At 42.5% G+C, this 19,479-nt stretch overlaps 1 long non-coding RNA gene across 3 annotated transcripts in view; it reads right to left on the bottom strand.

Annotated features, from left to right (window-relative positions):
* The window catches only part of LOC129556486 (uncharacterized), a 64,654-nt gene that overhangs the window by 13,522 nt on the left and 31,653 nt on the right, over positions 1-19,479 (bottom strand). The window contains exons 1-3 of one of the 3 annotated variants that reach the window (XR_016039248.1): positions 5,398-5,496; positions 4,514-4,740; positions 2,451-2,499 (exon numbers count right to left, since the gene is read on the bottom strand). The exons of 1 other annotated variant lie outside the window; for it this stretch is intronic. This is a non-coding gene — a long non-coding RNA (uncharacterized LOC129556486). Of the gene's footprint in view, positions 1-2,450; positions 2,500-4,513; positions 4,741-5,397; positions 5,497-19,479 lie in introns of those variants that run through there. One more of the 3 variants, XR_016039247.1, reaches the window with a different exon arrangement.

The raw sequence follows: 19,479 nt of genomic DNA, 5'->3' as shown, positions 1-19,479 counted from the left end.
TAAGCAGATAGGTTCTGCTGGATTTGGTACCCGATGGAACAGAAGCCAAAGGATGAGAGACGAGAGCAAGTGGCTATGGAGCCTCCAGCTTGGCTGCCTGGGATAAAAGCACTGTCAGCAGACATAGGAAGGGAAGAAGGCGGGGTGCAGTGCTGACAGCAGTCTACACAGGGGACTCTGGTGGTGTATTCAGGAGAACCCTCCAGAAGGGAGTCTGAAAAATCAGACTCAAGCTCTTGGAAAAGGCCTCGAACAGGGTATTACTGCTTAGATGTGATCAGCTGAGTTCCAGTGCAGGGTGACTTCAAGAATGGTCAACAGACCAGCAGCAGCCTCTGGAAGAATATTAAAACATGTACTTTTTCTCTTTTTTATTGAAAAATAGTTGATTTACAGTGTTGTGTTAGTTTTAGGTATATAGCAAAGTGATTCAGTTATATATCCATGTGTAAATATACATACACACACATATATACATGTCTCCTTTTTCAGATTACTTTCCATTATAGGTCACAAGATATTGAGCGTAGTTCCCTGTGCTGCAGAGTAGGTCCTTGTTGTTTACTTATTTTATCTTTCATATACTAGTGTATACATGTTAACCCCAAACTCATAATTTATCTCTCCCCCATCCCCAGAAATGCACTTTCTTAAGCTGTACCTCAGATTCACTGAGTGAGAATCTCTGAGATGTATTTTAGCAAACTCTGCAGATGATTTTATGTGCACTAAAGTTTGACAAGCACTGGATGAGAAGAGCGGATGAGATCATGGAAGGAGAAAGTATATGCCCGAAAGGAAAGAAAGCTTGCACATTGGACAGTTCCTTAAAGGGGCTGAAAAGCAGGAAAAAAACAAAAGACCACTCCTCCCCCAATAAAAACGCCATAGAAAGACTTTGAAAGGAACATGAGAAAAATTATGGTGCATTTCAATGTGAAAATCAAGAAAAGATAAAATGATGTGTGCACTTATTTTTGGCCCTCTGACTGTTAAACTCTGAGTGATGGGACCAGTTAGGGGTATGGTAATATCTAGTCAATAGCTCTTAGAATAATCTATTTATTGTTGACAAATCAAGCCTGTCCTATACTAAATAGGGCTATGGTCACTTTTGCATAAAAGACACTCACTGATGGTCTTTATAGCACTACAAATGGTGATGCTCTAGCAGGGTAGGAGATCTTTCAACTGCATTTGGCTTTTCTGCCAAGAACACGTGTCTTTAATCCCACACTCAAATAGAAAAATCATTCATCTAAGAAGCTGCAGCACAGTAAACACAGGAAATTTGCAGTGGGTCCCCGAAGGAAGAAACAAAAGAGCTCACTGATCTTGCTCACCTGTAATTTATCAATTTTATGATTTCCCACACAAATATTGGATTAGAGCATTTTAATAACTTTCCTTGAGCAAATGAATTTCTCTCCAATGTTGACTCATAACAGGCACAGAACAAGTTCTCTGTGGTCCCTGATGCCGAAAGAAAATTACTTCCAGCAATTATAGCTCAGTTAATGATAGCATTTAGCAGACACGCCATCATCCAAGCAATGACAAAGCCATCCAGAAAGTACTTGTTTCACAGAGCTTTGGGCTAGACTCAGCTCCTAATTCTGGATTGAAGATGTCTGGCTTTTGTACAAGTCTGTGGCTGGCATCCTTGAGGCCAACAATTGGCTTCCCTAAACTGATGTGGTTACGGGACATGTCAGTAGCGTGGGCAGCCAAGCCCAGTTTATTTTTACTTCACTAGAGACATTTTTCATTTCCATTCAATGGCTGAAGAGGTCTTTGTTCACTGAATGAATCCTTTCTAGCAGCCCCTGTGCTCACTGGCTTCATGTCATACTTAGACATACTGTGGTTGGTAAAAGCCTCGTTTAAGTAAATAGCATGCTGATGCTAATAATGTACACACAAAAAAGAGAGATGTACTGATAGACAAATTCAAATTCAACACTCACTGTGTGACCTTGGGTAAGTCACTTATCTACAGAAGCCTCAGTTTCTTGATCTGAAAAATGGGAATAAAAATTCCATTTCCAAATAAAAGTGTTTTATGGATTAAATGAGATGCTGTATATATAATGTTTAGTATTCAATAAAGGATAGACTCATATGATCTAGTACACAGTCCATGTGTTACTATGCAAATGACATAATTGGAAATATGGCTCTGGGTCCAAATTCTGTCTCTTCCACTTACGGGTCAGGATTTCTTGGTTAAGTTTTCTTGACCCTCTGGTTTACCCTCCTATTCACTGGCAAAATGAAGGGGATGAGTTGTAATATTTTAAAATTCCTTTTATCTCACAAATGTCATACACCCAGGCCCTGGTGGCTCAGATTGTAAAGAATCTGCCTGCAAAGCAAGAGACCGGGGTTCCACCCCTGGGTCAGGAAGATCCCCTGGAGAAGGAAATGGCAGCCCACTCCAGTTTTCTTACCTGGAAAATCTCATGGATGGAGGAGCCTGGCGGGTGACAGTCCATGGGGCTGCAAAGAGTTGGATACAACTGAGCGACTAACACTTTCACTTTCAGGCACCTTTACCAATTGCCCTGAGACATTCCTACATTCAAAATTAAAATGGGCTCTAATGTACAAATCACATAGAAGAGATTTTATAGATATGCCTCCATTTCTCCGAATTTCCAAAGTAAGCTACTTGAGTGAAGTAATACATTCAAACAGAAAAACAACAAATTAAAAATTTCACAAAATGTAACCCGTGTTATCACCAGCCAAATCAAGGACTAGAACTTGACCTGCACCCCAGAGCCCCAGACCACTATATTCTGTGAAAGAATATCTATGAACTACATACAAGGAATAGTATGTAGCCTAACAGAGGTTAGGCTTCTAATGAAAACAATAACAATGCCAACCACCATCAAAATTAAGTTTAAAAAGAGCCAGGTGGATATATAAAGCATTTGGGATGAGAATGATTAAAAGATGAATCAAGATATGTAATCTCAACATTAAAATCTAACACTAACTTCTAGCATCTTAATTATGCCCATACGAACTTGGTCAGTAGAAAAAATAAAAATGTAATATACTATTCAGAAGAAGCCAAATTTCTTTAGATGATCATTCCCAGCCCTGGTTTCTGAGGTCTCTCCCCTGAGCCTTCTGGGGCTCTAGCCAAATGCTTGAATTTTTATAGTTTGCTTCTCAGATTTGCAGTGCTTTTCCCTGGCTGTTGGTGGAGAGAGTTTCAATACAGGCAGACCTGTGTACATTTGGAAATGGCAGTCAGCATGCTGAAATGTAGCTTCCCTCTGGCCGCATCAGTAAACACACCTATCTGCTGAGTTCCAGAGAATAATTCTCTATGCATGCACACTTCTCCTTCTACCATATACTAGCTTTAAACATCAGTAGACTCCATTAAAGTCACAATAATATTCTCCCAAGCTTGACATCTAAAGCCATGTGTAAGAGAAATTATTTCGTAGGAAGTGCAAACTCCTTTGCTTTTTACTTTTGCTTTAGCTTAAAATTTTTTTAAAAAAAGAGAGAGAAACTTTTAGATGCTATTGACAATTTGAAAAAGATTATGGGTTCTCTGAGAATTGTCATTTCTTTGAATTTTGGACAGAAAAGATGAAATACTTTTGATTTTATTTATTGTGCTCAATCACATTGGTCCCGCTGCCAGAGCTATAATAACTCAGGGAACTCAGAACAGAGGAAGAGAGGAAGGAAGAGGAGAAAGGGGAGTGACAGGAGGAAGAATTCAAATAGGGATGTTTGCAGGGGCCAGTGCAGGGCTTCATGGGCCCAGGGAGTGCGCTGGCACCATCATTTGAATTATTATCCAATATAGTTTCATTCCCAGTGACTCTCACACCCCCTCCTGCCAACTTCCCTTCCACTGATGCTGAGGCTTTCATTGCTTGGGGTGGAGCAGACTCCAGGGAAGAATAAAGAACTCAGTCCTCAGGTTCAGATGCCAAAGTTGGCTCAGAAAGCCCATTTCAGAGAGAAAAAAAGATTAGTTATTAAAACCAAAGCTTTCATTTGCAAACCCAGAGAAGTTATTTATATATGTGTGTGTATATATATATGTATATAGATATATATACACATATGAAAGCTTGGCAGGCTCAAGGAGAAAAAGGAGTATTTTTACTTTTGTTTGTTTTGCTAAGCAAAAGCTAGAAAATTGGGAGGATTCAGAATTGGGTGTGAGTGACTTGGGGCATTTCCTGGACTGAAAGGAGCCTTCCTGGGCTGGGGGCGGGTGGAGGACCCAGAGGCAGCCTGTCGGCAGAGGAGAGGTGCCTGGGTTCCCATCTGCCTGGGATGAGGTTTTCCTAGGGAGTCCCACAATTTGTAGGATGACAGGCAAGCCCTGTTTAGGCAGAAAGATCAACAGTTCCCACCTCAACCTACGTCCACTCCCCCAATACATGGCACAAGGAGGTCCAGAAAGTTCTGAGAGTGGACTAAGACCCCAACCACCAACTGAGAAAGGAGTGGCCTCAAGAGTCGGAATCACCTTCATATTTGCCTCACCGACGATACAAGCGAACCCTGAGGGCCAGAGTCATCTTAGACGCAGGTGAGGGCACACCGGGGAGTGAGCTGACTTCAATTACAGATAAAAGGTTGTGCTTCCGCATTTCTGCCCCCAGTGTGTCCACCTCACAGAGACTTCAGGAGCCTCTTCCGTTCCAGGGGAGACGGTTGCTTCTTCGTGTCTCTGCCTTCCTGGCATAGGCTCCCCTGTGAGGTAAGAAGGTTCCACGTTGGTAACTAAGCAATGGATAGGCTAATCCTCCCTTCAGCAAGGGGGTGGGGGGCAATCCCGACATCAACAGGAGAGCATCCTTACAGCCTGGAAACCAGCAGGCTTATCGCCCACCCCGCTCCTTCTAACAGCTGAAGATGTTCAGGAAGGCAGGCTCGTGAGGCACCTGCGCCCCAGTGTCCTGTAGTGTCTCCCTGAATTCTACTCTCCATTGCACCTCTGGAGGCTGAATGGGGAAGAAATGAGGTCTCTCTCTCCCTGGCTGGTCCACCCTTGCATCTTTTCTCGGCAAAGCTTGAGCCCAGGGAAATGATGTAGGAGAAGTTTTGCTTTGAAGCCCCCTCTACACTCTGTGGAGAAGCTCCCAGTCAAGTGTTCTTTGGCTAGCTTTTCAAAGACTCCTTCCCAAAGCATAGCCAAGACCATCAGCATCACTTAGAAGCTGGTTAGGAGGCAAATTTTTGAGGCCCCACCAACTGACAAGAAAACTGGGGTAAGAATCTGTTTGAACAACTGCCCACTCCCACCCTTAGCCTACGCAAGTTAACTCTGAAACGCACTGTCTTCAGAGACTTAAGTGGTCCCTCTATATTGAACTACACTAAAGAGTGAAGGTACTTCCTGATATAAACCTGAAGGTCCTCTGGAGCGCCAGCCTCCAACAGTATCTCAAGAAGCCATCATCAGTCCTCTAGCAGGAATGTCAGTTCATTAACAGAAATTGAACTTCTGAAAGTGAAAGAGGAGAGTGAAAAAGTTGGCTTGAAGCTCAACATTCAGAAAACTAAGATCATGGCATCTGGTCCCATCACTTCATGGCAAATAGACAGGGAAACAATGGAAACAGTGACAGACTTTATTTTGGGGGGCTCCAAAATCACTGCAGATGGTGACTGCAACCATGAAATTAAAAGACATTTGCTCCTTGGAAGAAACATTATGACCAACCTACACAGCATATTAAAAAGCAGAGACATTATTTTGCCAACAAAGGTCCATCTAGTAAAAGTTTTGGTTTTACCAGTAGTCATGTATGGATGTAAGAGTTGGACTATAAAGAAAGCTGAATGCCGAAGAATTGATGCTTTTGAACTGTGGTGTTGGAGAAGACTCCTTGGACAGCAAGAAGATCCAACCAGTCCATCCTAAAGAAAATTAGTCCTGAATATTCATTGGAAGGACTGATGTTGAAGCTGAAACTCCAATTCTTTGACCACCTGATGCGAAGAATTGACTCATTTGATAAGACCCTGATGCTGGGAAAGATTGAAGGCAGGAGGAGAAGGGGATGACAGAGGATGAGATGGTTGGATGGCATCACTGACTCAATGGACATGAGTTTGAGTAAGCTCCAGGAGTTGGTAATGGACAGGGAAGCCTGGAGTGCTGCAGTCCATGGGGTCGCAAAGAGTCGGACACAACTGAGTGAACTGAACCGAACCATGCTTGTAACTCTAAATTCTCTGCGTGTGGCCCCAAACCTCACTGCTATGGCTTTATAATATGAAGACATAGAGGAGGCAAAATTTGTGAGCCATTTCAATGCATCCCACTGGCTAAACTTTTAATCTAGATAAGAGGTAATCTACCAGGGCTCAGGAACATTGTCCAGCTTCCCCTGCTTTATGGCAAAAAAGTATTTCTGTCCACAACGCAGTCTTATCTTGAAGTTCCTCTTGTTTCTTGGGCCAGCTGTGGCCCAGCCTAAATATTAGAATAAACTGAGAATCTATTGCAAAAGAACTAGTATACCGCAGAGATCTTTATTTAACTCATCTGGAGTGAGTCCTGAGCTCAGTATTTTTCTAAATTTACCCAGTGATTCTAATATGTAGCTTGAGCTGCACCTAGGGTCTTGGTTAAACCAACAGACCCAGAAATGTCAAGTCTCCCTGGTTGAAACTTTGTGGATTGTTTAAAGGTATAAAGGAGGAGGAAAGGCAGATGGATGTGTCAGGCACAAATATTAGCTCATTGGATTTTATAAATAACACTGAGAAGGTGTTGTCAGTAGACTCTTAACCAATGATGGAAACTAAGCAAGTGTGGAGCCAGGATTTATAGGTCTTAGTTGAAAAACTGTATCTTATTTGCTAAATGCAGAAACTAAGTGATAAAAATGAATAAGGTAAGGTAAGGTGAAGTCGCTCAGTCGTGTCCGACTCTTTGTGACCCCACAGACTGTAGCCTACCAGGCTCTTCCATCCATGGGATTTTCCAGGCAAGAGTACTGGAGTGGGGTGCCATTTCCTTCTCCAAAGGAATTTCCCGATCCAGGGATCGAACCCAGGTCTCCCACATTGTAGGCAGAAGCTTTACCGTCTGAGCCACCAGGATCACAGCTGAATATACAAATGAATATATATATACATATAGTGGAATATTGTGAGCTAAACCACGATGTTTAGCTTGAGACATCACAGTACACAGATTCTATATTGGTTCATACTGTAATCAACAGACAAAATACCAGCCTGAAGGGGATTCTTTGGGCTCTTCTTACCAGCTTTGCAAGATGTACATTTTCTCTCCAAGCTGTCTTCTCAGGTGTTGCTCTGGGGGGGGTGCCTAACCAGTGCTGTGTGTGTAGGCTTGCAGTGCCACGTGTAGGCTTGCAGTACCACTGTATAGCAATCTGGCTGTGAAACAAAAACTGAGTGGTAGGGTAAAGCATTTCTCTATGCAGCTGGGTGATATGACACCCATGTCAACTTCTTCAACCCCAGATGTCTCCCCGGGACAATGAGAAGGCAGTATTGTTCTCAAAAAGAACATACGCTCTCCCTCAAACCTGCCTGGTGTCCCACACCAACTCTTCTACTTATTATGGGACTTTGGACAGACACTTAACCTCCCCATGCCTAAGACAAAGTGAAAGTGAAAGTGTTAGTTGTTCAGTTGTGTCCGACTCTTTGCGGCCCCAAGGACTGTAGTCCACCAGGTTCCTCTGTCCATAGAATTCCCCAGGCAAGGATGCTGGGGTAAGTGGTCATTTCCTTCTCCTGGGGTCTTCCCAACTCAGGGATTGAACCTGGGTCTCCTTCATTGCAGCCAGATTCTTTACCATCTGAGCCACCAGGGAAGTCCCACAGCTCAGATAACTGATCTGTAAAATGGAGGAAAGCACCTTGAGATGCCGCCTCCTTGCCGGGCTGTTGTCAAGACTGTAATGATATACACGAAGCATGGAACGCAATGCTGATGGTATAACTTATTATTGTTTCTTGACTTAAAACAGTCTTCTGCCCTCTTCCTCCTTTACTAACATTGAAACCTACCTCCATCAACATGGACACTTCCTGATAACCCCTCTTCCATGCAAAGCTCCAGGAGCCATGCTCACCACTAGTATACCATGGAACATGTTACTGAAACAGCCCAATAAACTGAAGTGAGCAAAGTTGTCACAGAGCTGCCTTAGTCACTTTCAATAGGAGCTCCCTGAGGACAGGGACTATCTTGGCACCAATTAAATTCTCAGCATCCAGCCGAGTGTCTGCTCAAAAAAGATTCTCAATGAATATTTCTACAATCAATGAACAAAGCATAAATATTCAGGCATGGTCAATCTAGAAATGGTTGGTGCTTTCCTCAAACCCCCAAAATCTCACTATTGGGTCTCTGGTTGGAATAGAGGTATCACTGCTCTTCACTTTCTCTGCAGCTCCTTATCCATCCTGGACTCATCAATTTGGACCCCTGTATGGATGTTTCCTGTTCATAACTAAGATAAGGCAAACTCTCAGCTCCTATAACCCACCATGTTCAGTTCAGTCTCTCAGTCATGTCTGACTCTTTACCATCCCATGAACTGCAGCATGTCAGGCTTCCCTGTCCATCACCAACTCCCAGAGCTTGCTCAAACTCAAGGCCATTGAGTCAGTGATGCCATCCAACCATCTCATCCTCTGTCGTCCCCTTCTCCTCCTGCCTTCTATCTTTCCCAACATCAGGGTCTTTTCCAATGAGTCAGGTCTTCACATCAGGTAGTCAAAGTATTGGAGCTTCAACTTCAATATCAGTCCTTCCAATAAATATTCAGGACTGATTTTCTTTAGGACTGACTGGTTGGATCTCCTTGCAGTCCAAGGGACTCTCAAGAGTCTTCTGCAACACCACAGTTCAAAAGCATCGATTCTTCAGCTCTCAGCTCTTTATGGTCCAACTCTCACATTCATACATGACTACTAGAAAAACCATAGTTTTGACTAGATGGATATGTGTCAGTAAAGTAATGTATCTGTTTTTTTAATATGCTATCTAGATTTGTCACAGATTTTATTCCAAGGAACAAGTGTCTTAATTTCATGACAGCAGTCACCATCTGCAGTGATTTTGGAGCCCAAGAAAATAAAGTCTCTCACTGTTTTTATTTTTTCCCCATCAATTTGCCATGAAGTCATGGGACCAGATGCCATGATCTTTGTTTTTTGAATGTTGAGTTTCAAGCCAACTCTTTCACTCTCCTCTTTCACTTTCATCAAGAGGCTCTTTAGTTCCTTCTCACTTTCTGCCATTAAAGTGGTGTTATCTGCATACCTGAAGTTATTGATATTTCTCCCAGCAATCTTGATTCCAGCTTGTGCTTCATACAGTCTGGCATTTCACAGGATGTACTCTGCATGTAAGTTAAATAAGCAGGGTGCCAATATACAGCTTTGATGTATTCCTTTCCCAATTTGGAACCAGTCTGTTGTTCCATGTTCAGTTCTAACTGCTGCTTCTTGACCTGCATACAGATTTTTCAGGAGGCAGGTAACATGGTCTAGTATTCCTATCTCTTTAAGAATTTTTCACAGTTTGTTGTGATCCACACAGTCAAAGGCTTTAGTGTAGTCAATGAAGCAGTATTAGATGTTTTTCTGGAATTCTCTTGCTTTCTCTATGATCCAACAGATGTTGGCAATTTGATCTCTGGTTCCTTTGCCTTTTCTAAATCCAGCTTGAAGATCTGCAAGTTCACAGTTCATGTATTGTTGAAGCCTGGCTTGGAGAATTTTGAGCATTACTTTGCTACCATGTGAGATGAGTGCAATTGTGCAGTAGTTTGAACATTCTTTGGCATAGCTTTTCTTTGGGATTGGAATGAAAACTGACCTTTTCCAGTCCTGTGGCCACTGCTGAGTTTTCCAAATTTGCTGGCATATTGAATGCAGCACTTTCAGAGCATCGTCTTTCAGGATTTGAAATAGTTCAGTTGAAATTCTATCACCTCCACTACCTTTGTTTGTAGTCATGCTTCCTAAGGCCCACTTGACTTTGCATTCCAGGATATCTGGCTCTAGGTGAGTGATCACACCATCGTGGTTATCTGGGTTATGAAGATCTTTTTTGTACAGTTCTTCTGTGTATTCTTGGCACATCTTCTTAATATCTTCTGCTTCTTTTAGGTCCATACCATTTCTGTCCTTTATCGAGCCCATCTTTGCATGAAATGTTGCCTTGGTATCTCTAATTTTTTTTGAAGAGACCTCTAGTCTTTCCCATTCTATTGTGTCCCTCAATTTCTTTGCATTGATCACTGAGGAAGGCTTTCTTATCTCTCCTTGCTATTATTTGAAACTCTGCATTCAGGTGGATTTATCTTCCTTTTCTCCTTTGCCTTTCACTTCTCTTCTTTTCTCAGCTATTTGTAAGGCCTCTTAGACCACCATTTTGCCTTTTTGCATTTCTTTTTCGTGGGGATGGTTTTGATCACAGCCTCCTGTAAGATGTTACAAACCTCTGTCCTTAGTTCCTTAGGCACTCTATCTATCAGGTCTAATCCCTTGAATCTATTTGTTACTTCCACTGTATAATTGTAAGGGATTTGATTTAGGTCATGCCTGAATGGTCTAGTGGTTTTTCCCTACTTTCTTCAATTTAAGTCTGAATTTGGCAATAAAGAGTTCATGATCTGAGCCACTGTCAGCTCCTGGTCTTCTTTTTGCTGACTGTATTGAGCTTTTCCATCTTCAGCTACGAAGAATATAACCCCCCAAACTCCCTTGCAAAGATCTTGGGCAAGGTAAGTCTCACATAATGCAGTGGAAGAACATCTGGGAGAGGGATTAGGAATAGTGAAGACTTTTTCACCTTTTTTTTTTTTTTCTTTTTTGGCTCTGCCATCTTTATTTATTTATTTATTTTTTAATCAAATAATCCAATTTTATTTATTTATTTTTTTTCAAGTTGAACAGACTAAATTTCTTTAAACAAACTTACTTATACTCCAGAGTCCTTTAAAAACTTAATAGCATTTATACATTGAAGGTATTTGATTTTCTTGTAACTAGCACTTCAAATGCAACAAGCATTTGAAGCAACACGCATTTGACCCAATAAGTAAAACTTTCTACAGTTCATAACTTTTATAAATAAAATAAATTAAATGTACAGTGAATAAGTTCTCTGAAATATTTCAATATTTCTGCAGGTTTAGTAACATCGTAAAATACATTTCAACTAAAGTTCACTACTTTTTCACCTTAATAAAAAGAGCTGCAAGGAAGAAACACTACTTTTCTTCAGTTGGATATGGTCATGGCTGCATGTGATGCTGGAACAGTAGCAGCCATCCTGCAACCATGAGGAGAAAGAGCTAGTGAACCAATCTCATATGGTGAAGAAAAGTGGGAAGCAGAAAGAGAGGTCCTTGATGAAACCACTGAGCCACTGTTCCAACCCTTGAACCCCCTTTTGTTATGTTTGTTGCTATGTGAAGTAATAAACATTGTTCAAGTTACTTTTAGGTGGCTGTTATGTTACTTGTTTTGTAGCTGAACTGTCCTATCTGACACACCAGGAAATAAGACCGGAGAAGCTAATTACCAAAAAGATCACAATGCAATTAGCAAAAGAAAGGAAATAATAGTAGAAGAAAGTAACATATTAACCCATCATGAGCAACACACTCTATTAATAGCATTATATGAAATGTACCACTTAATCCTCACCAAAACCTTATGAGAATATTATGAATAGCCTATTTCATAAAAGAAAACTCAAAAGAGGTTAAGTAATTTAACGTCAAGTGGAAAGTGACAGTTTTGGAATTTCAACCCAAACTGTCATGACTAGTGACAGGAAAGGTCTGCCATGCCATATGCATGAAGAATTAGTTACAATTAGCTCATCCTTTTGTATGACTGTGTTCCTCAGATCTTTTCCTGTGAAATTATTTTGATAGGGAAAATGTGAGGCATCAGGCTAGGCAATGTTGCTGTCAGCAAGATATGGAGGGTGTGGAGTAAAGGGATGAGAGTAGACTACAGAAAGCTACCTGGGACGACTTCAAATTGCACACAGAGCAGTCCCAGATAAACCCTGCTCTCTGGCTGAAAAAAAAAAAAATACACATATGTACAGACACATTTCAGTAGTTTGCAGGGGCTTCCCAGGTGGCAGGCAGTCTTTATAAATATAAATTACTTAATATATTTATGGCATAATTAAGGAAAATTTTCACAAATGAATTGGATCTGTTTTCAGCTGGATAACAGTGTATCTATTTACTTTTGTTAGACTTTGGAGATTTCAATACACTGTCACTGTGTTTCTAATGATAGCGGATTCATCTCAGCTCATCACGTATACACCTCATTATTCACCACGCACTTATATTCTGGTAAATGAACTTGTTCATTATACATTGTAATCTTTTTGCTGCATGATGTTTCCATTCTTGAAAGCTATGTAATCACTTCATTGTACTGTTGGCAACTGCCATTATATAATATATATAATTTCAAAAGGATGCAATTTAAGGATTTTGATCTTGCAGCATAAATATATGCATGACGCGTAGTACAAATAAACTTACTCCAGATGGTTGCTAAAGCAGATAAATCAAGTTTCCCAGTAGTCACAAACTAAATTTTTGACCAAACATAGTTTTTCTGCTGATTAAAATGGTTAAACATTCAAGTCACTCCAAACATAGTAAATATGACAAAGTTAGGTAGGTTGTGATACATCAAAATTAGATTTTCTGGCTATTTTAAGAGTTCTTTGGGGACTACTCAAAATGAGGATCGCTCACCTGAAAAAGTCCAGGTTTTAAGTTCAGTTCTGCCATATTTCAAAAGATGTACAAAGTCAGCATGCTTGGGTTTCAGGGGAAAAGAAGTGAATGTAGCACATTTAATCCACCAGCATGAATTTGGCAATACCTTGTCCTTCCATAGCACCTTCAAACTGTATTTACAAGCCTTTCAAACTAAGGCAAAAACAGAACACTACAGAAAATGTTAACCAGAAAAAACATATTGGCTCAGTAAAACAAATAACCCTCAAAGGCAGAGAACAGCAATAGGATGGTCTCCCCCACAGAGCAGGTAGCCTGGCCTTGCATTGTTACAATACGGCCCCTGGGCATTAACAAATGGCTTAGCTCTCTCTGCTGTTGCTAGCGACCTTCCTGCTTTCAGCAGCTAGTAAAATTAAACCTCTTCCAAGTAATTCTCATGTGCCCAGACTGTAAAGTACATGTAAATTAAAGTAATACATTCACCTTCTTTAGACAGCTGCCTGCTAGCCCCACCTTTCCAAGTATTCTTCCCTTGCTCTGTAGCAAACCCCTAGTTGGGGTTCACAGAAACCCCCCGTTTTATCCCATCACCCATCACACAACTGACGTATCTGGCCACACAGTTTGTGCACAGTCCTGAGTTCCCTCAATGCCCATGTTCATTGACATGGTTCAAGGCTCAGTAAGCTTGATATATAAAATCTTTCTGATCAATGAGAAAGGATGACAAAAATACCAACAGATTAAAAAACCCTAATGTTCATTAATAGAGAGAAAGAAGTGGGTACCCCATAAACACTAGGAAAAAAGAACATTTCAGCAGTGATTAAATAAATGCAAATAAAAATAAATAGTTGTGATTTTTAAGAGGTGTGATATGGACCGAGGATTTTTTTGTTTTAATACTGTTCCACTTTGGAAATGATGAAGAAAAATGCATGAACGCCTTCAACTATGGCTGCTTATGGTAGCGTGGATTGGTATCACAGTTGAAAATGAGGCACTCACCAACTGAGCCAAGAACTCCCCTTCCACAGCTAATCCTCTACAACTAACTCATGATGGCGTTACACACGGCCATGAACACCCACCCTAAGTCACACGGCCCCATTAGTGCAAAAGCCTTGGCTAAATTTTGATCATTAATCAATTAGTCCAAACCAGAAACACTGGGGACATTAAAAATTCTCAGTTTACCAGTAACTTTAGTCAATGCCAAATTACACCATCTGGTACTTAATATATTCATTAATCCTCATATAGGATTCTAGTACAAGGAGCATATTCAATCAATTTCTCACATCATACCTAACAGGTATTGTAATAGCATGGATATTCTGCATAGGAGGGGTTTATTCCACCACTGATGCCTGACAAATGCTTGCCCATGACTTTCATCCATGCCTAACAAGGTCACTTTTCATCTCCAACACACGAGGAAAGTAGACTCCTCTTTCTGTGCAGATAGCTAAAGCAAATTCACAGTGTACCCATCACTAAGGTAGGATATAAATACTCATTAGATAATCGCCACTAACAAGCCCAGAAGTAAATATGATCAGTGTATCACATCCAAAACACCCGCAGAGGTCCACCAACCTCAGCCTGGGTCCGCTAAGGAAACACCATCATTTGCAATATATTATTCCCTTTCACAGGCGTCTCTGTCTAAGTGAGTCCTTTAAATTGAATAGAAGCAGGATGTGTGAGTTGCTTGGTTACAGGAAATCAGACTGCACAGAGCCCCACCTGACGTCTGGCTGGGACTCATCACCACCTTTTAGGAAACTTGTCATTTTTCAAGAAAAGGGAGCTGCGATTGCTGGGCAGCCATGACTGTTATCTGCACTGCAGGTCGCTGGCTGAACTGAGTTTCTGCTAATTAAATTCACTGTGGGAGATGCCTAACATGTGTCTCCATGGGAAATGGATCTGAAAATCTGGATGATGCCCCTAATTGCTTCGGGTAACAAGGTTATGAGACGTGGGTGTCATAGCGAGAGAAAGCAGAGCACAGAGAAGTGGGGGTCCTCTCACGGACCATATGGGCTTCTTCAACCTACAGCTGGAAAAGCTAAAATCCAGCTCAGCTGCGATCGGTCCCTTCCTGAACAGGGCCTGTCACTTTGCACTTTTCAATTATTTATCTGGAAATGCAGCAAGCAGACAACTGTGAAGCAGCTCTCTGAGCAAGGAGCAGATGCTGTTTGCCAGCCGTGTGCTGGGATCAGCTCTGGCCAGGTCAACGGCAGGGCTACTGAAAGTGGCGTCCTGATCAGTAGCATCAACGTCACCTGGGAGCTCGTTAGAAAGCAAACTCTAAGCCCTACTGAATCAGAACACTTGAGGCTGAAGTGCTGGAATCTAAGCCTTAGCAAGTTCCCCAAACTACCATTCGTGAAGCCCTGGTCTCAGACCCACGAGCCTGTGAGTCAGTCGAGGAACGTGTCTATCCTCCAGCCTCTGCCCCACGCTGTGCTCACCCTTGGGGAGCTCACTCAGCCTCTGTGATCCCAGTTTCCTGCTGTTCTGATTGTCAATGTCACTGTGAATCACCACTCCAAAACCTAGAGACTCAAAGCAACAATGATTCTGTGAGTTGGCTGGAAAGTGAAAGTGTGGGTCACTCATTTGTGACCCCATTGATGGTAGTCCGCCAGCCTCCTCTGTCCATGAAATTCTCCAGGCAAGGATACTGGAGTGGATAGTCCTTCCCTTCCCCAGGGGATCTTCCCAACCCAGGGATCGAACCCACATCTCCTGCATTGCAGGTGGATTCTTTACCATCTGAGCCACCAGGGAAGCCCATGAGTTGGCCAGACTCACTGCCAAATTTTCACCTGGCGTCTGTTGTGTGGTTGGTGTTCAGCGGCAAGTGGGTGGAAGTCATCTGTGTGGCTGGCGCTGCTTGGCTCACGAGCCTGGCATGTAAACTGGGCTGGCTAAGGCCTGGCTGGGCACCTCTCTCTCCATACAGCCTCCACACCTGGCTAGCCTGGGCTTTTTCACAGCATGGGCACCTCAGGGGCTTTGCCCATGTACACGGCGGAGGCTTCCCCCAGAGTGTGTGCTCTAAGAAAACCAAAGCGGAAGCTGCCAGGTTTAGCCCTGCCGCTGGCTCAGTGTGACATCTGCCACTTTCTCTGGGCCAAAACCAGGTCAGTGGGCCAGCCCAGACTCAAGGAGAGAGAGGATGTTACGTAAGAGTGGGGTTAGGAGTCTATAAGATCTGAAAGCGGGGCATCTTCAAAGAAGACTTGCCGCTCTCACCTATTAAATGAAGGAGGTGGCCCCCATCCTTAAAGATCTTTGTGGTTTTTACAGCCCACAATGCTCCATACCCGTATTTCTTACCTTCCATTGCATCTATCTCAAGGAGGCCCATTTCTCCAAAATATCGCTGCCACTCATTTAGCGCTAAGCACATGCAGTCTTGCAGTATGATTTACCTTATAGATGTGATGTAGTTACTCTGACTTTTCAACTCGATTCTAAGATCCTCAAGGCCCTTATTCCTCCTCAAAACTCCATTACCCAGCGTAGTGACCTATCCATCACATTCGCTTTCAGTGGAGATGTGATGATGATGACAATGGTGGTGGTGACGCTGATAGAAGCACTGCAGCTAAATGATTCTGTCGACTTAAGTGAGTACAAAGCAACTGTTTCCACAGTTGAAAAATAATGCCACGTGCCTTTTGTAATTTTTTACAGATCTTTTTAAGGTAGACGTAGAGCCGTGAATATTATTTCCATTAAGCTATAGCTTATTTTAAATGCATATTCTCTCCTTTTCCAATTTTCCAGGACAGAAAGAACAATGTTCCGTGGCTATGAAAACACATCATTTCCCTCTTAGCCATAAAGGAAGGTCGCATTTCTTAGCCCCCTAGAACTTCCGAAGGGCCATGAAACTGAGTTATGGTTTGTAATCCTAATCAGCCACACCCCAGAAAAGGAGACAGAAAGAAAGGTTCCTGTGGGGACTATCCTGCCCTCTGGCCTCTGCCTGCTGCTAGCAATCTTGAAGGTATGAGGTGGTACAGTCACAAGATAGAAACAATTGGATCCCTAATTCACTGCCTAGAGCAAAGCCACTCGACCAAGAATATCCTCATTCCATTAAGCATGAATAACACTTAAACTTTTATTGGGTCAAGACATTGGATTTGAGAGGTATTTGTTACAGCTATGCTGACAGATACATCTAGTTCATTCCCAGAATCAACCCTGGGAGATTTTTTCCCACATCAATACTTGTAATTGAGGTTGACATTTCTAACAACAAATGCATTTCTACAACACCATTTTTAATGGGAACCTGTTCACGCACTTGTTTAGATAGTTGACATTTTGTCCTATCAAATTCACAATGTTGTACATTTAGAGAAATTTTACTACAAAAATAAAGCTGACTTCTTCGATCTCTGTATGCAGTGTACTCTCCACCATCTCCCCAACAAGATCTCACAAGTAAGCTGTGTGTATTTGACTCTGCGTTTGTTACTCTTGCTCATGCCATCCTTCACGTCATGTGATCATTTATTCGAAAACTCTCTATGGGCACCTGCTGTGTGCCAGACATTACATATCTCCCAAGGATGCCAAGATAAACAGAACATGGCGGGGGAGACAATCACAGGGACACAGTGAGCTCTAGAAGAGGGCGTGGACGACGTTTGCCAAGAACGTAAAAGCTGGTTCTCTAATTACAGACAGAGGACAGAGGCGTCTTTACAAAGGTGGGGACTGGACGTGAGTGCAGAGAAAAAGAGGGCAAGCCGGGCAGTCAGGCAAGAAGAGGAGGTTTGCTAGAGGGAAAAGAGAGGGCGACTGGCCCTTGAGGAGAACCAGCGTCCTCCCTTTCTGACGAGTCCTTCTTATTCCCCCCAGTGAAAAACTCTTTGAAGGGATGGTCGTGTAGCTGGAGGTCTGGAATCTGGTGGTCCTGCAGCTTTGAGAAGGTAAGCTACAGTGAGATAACAGGATGCCATTTGGGCAATTTGCTCAGTCTCACAGATCACTATGATTTTATTCTTTATTTGCAAGGCGGACATCTTATCAATGAGACCCCATGTGGGCCCTATCAGTGACATCCCTACTGAGTTTTAACAGGTGAGTAGCAGTTTACACCAGTACTCTTGCCTAGAAAGTCCCATGGATGGAGGAGCCTGGTAGGCTGCAGTCCATGGGGTCGCTACAAATCGGACTTGACTGAGCAACTTCACTTTCACTTTTCACTTGCACGCATTGGAGAAGGAAATGGCAACCCACTCCAGTGTTCTTGCCTGGAGAATCCCAGGGACGGGGGAGCCTGGTAGGCTGCCATCTATGGGGTCGCACACGACTGAAGCAACTTAGCAGCAGCAGTTTACAGGTAAAGAAGGAGAAAAAGAGCGGATCAGACATAGGGAACATTCAAAGGCCCAAAGATGGGGACCATTGTGTTTTTCAGTGTGATCTCTATAGCTGATCTAAAGACTGATTGGCACCAACCCATAGGTGACTGGACAGTCAACCCAAGTTCAGGAACAATTTTGAGCCAGGCAGCATTAACCTATTCACCGGAGTGATTTGTGTTCACACCTGTTTTAAAGATACAATGTAACCTGCACCTGGCCCAGGTGAGATGATTCCTGACATATTTCCAACTAAGAGGAAGAACTTGCTCAGTCTTCTGTAAGTAAGGGTGGGCCTGACAGGAGTCGTGAGTCCTCCTGAAGGTCTACCTTGAGATCCCCCTTATCCATACATGACAGTCTTCTGCTGAGCTGCCCCTTGGTGAGGACCGTGTAGCCCACAAGATGAATCTCCATCCATCTTGGAGAAGATGGCTAATCTCTCTGTCTTGAGCGCTGAGTGTGCTTGACTTTGCTTTATAGCCTCAATTTACCAAAAAGAGTACAGGTGCATGATCTTTCCGCCCAACTAAGCCAACAAAATCATTTGCCAATTCAGCAATTGTGCAGAGAACACAGCATGTTTAGGAAACTGATAGCTTACAGTGAATGGTGCTGGATTCTTTATCTCTGAAGAAGATTTAGCTTCAGGACCAGGGACCAGCCTTGATCACTCAAGAGTTTTTGTGTAGCAGAGTTTTATTAAAGTGAAAACGGACAGAGAAATCTTCTGACACAGACATCAGAAGGGGATGGAGAGCGTCCTCCTTGCTAGTGTTAGCAAGGGAGTTAGATACTTTTTAAATTAGCTGTTACAATAAGTCAAAAGAATTTCTCAAGGTTGTAAAGATCTTACTAGACCCACTCCTGTAATTTACATTTTAAGATAACAGGATTAGCCAGAAGGTTTTCAAGAAGGAGAAACTGTCTTCAAGCAGGATACACTGTTGTTATATAATCCTTAGGACATAGTTTAAACTGAGTTGTTTGTTGTGTGATCATCAGTTCACAGCTTAAAGAAAAAAAAAAATGTTTTATGTGACTAGGACTACGGAAGGTAGAGAAAAGAAAGATGTTTCTCCTTTCCTCCTCCTTGGGAATTCTAGACCCCTATCTCTGCTTCGAAAGCCCTAGACCCCTTTCTCCTCCTCGGGGACCCCAGACTTCTTATCAACCTGCCTAGGAATTGACTCTCTCAAAACTACAATTAGCTTGATATAGCTGGGAGTACTACCGCACAATTGCACTCATCTCACACGCTAGTAAAGTCATGCTCAAAATTCTCCAAGCCAGGCTTCAGCAATATG

Source organism: Moschus berezovskii, chromosome 15 (genome assembly GCF_049115385.1).
Source record: "Moschus berezovskii isolate FMDL1 chromosome 15, NW_MosBer_1.0, whole genome shotgun sequence".
In the NCBI taxonomy this organism is placed as follows: Eukaryota; Metazoa; Chordata; class Mammalia; order Artiodactyla; family Moschidae; genus Moschus; species Moschus berezovskii.
The sequence above is the reverse complement of the archived record's forward strand: the minus strand, read 5'-3'. Positions and strand labels throughout refer to the sequence as shown.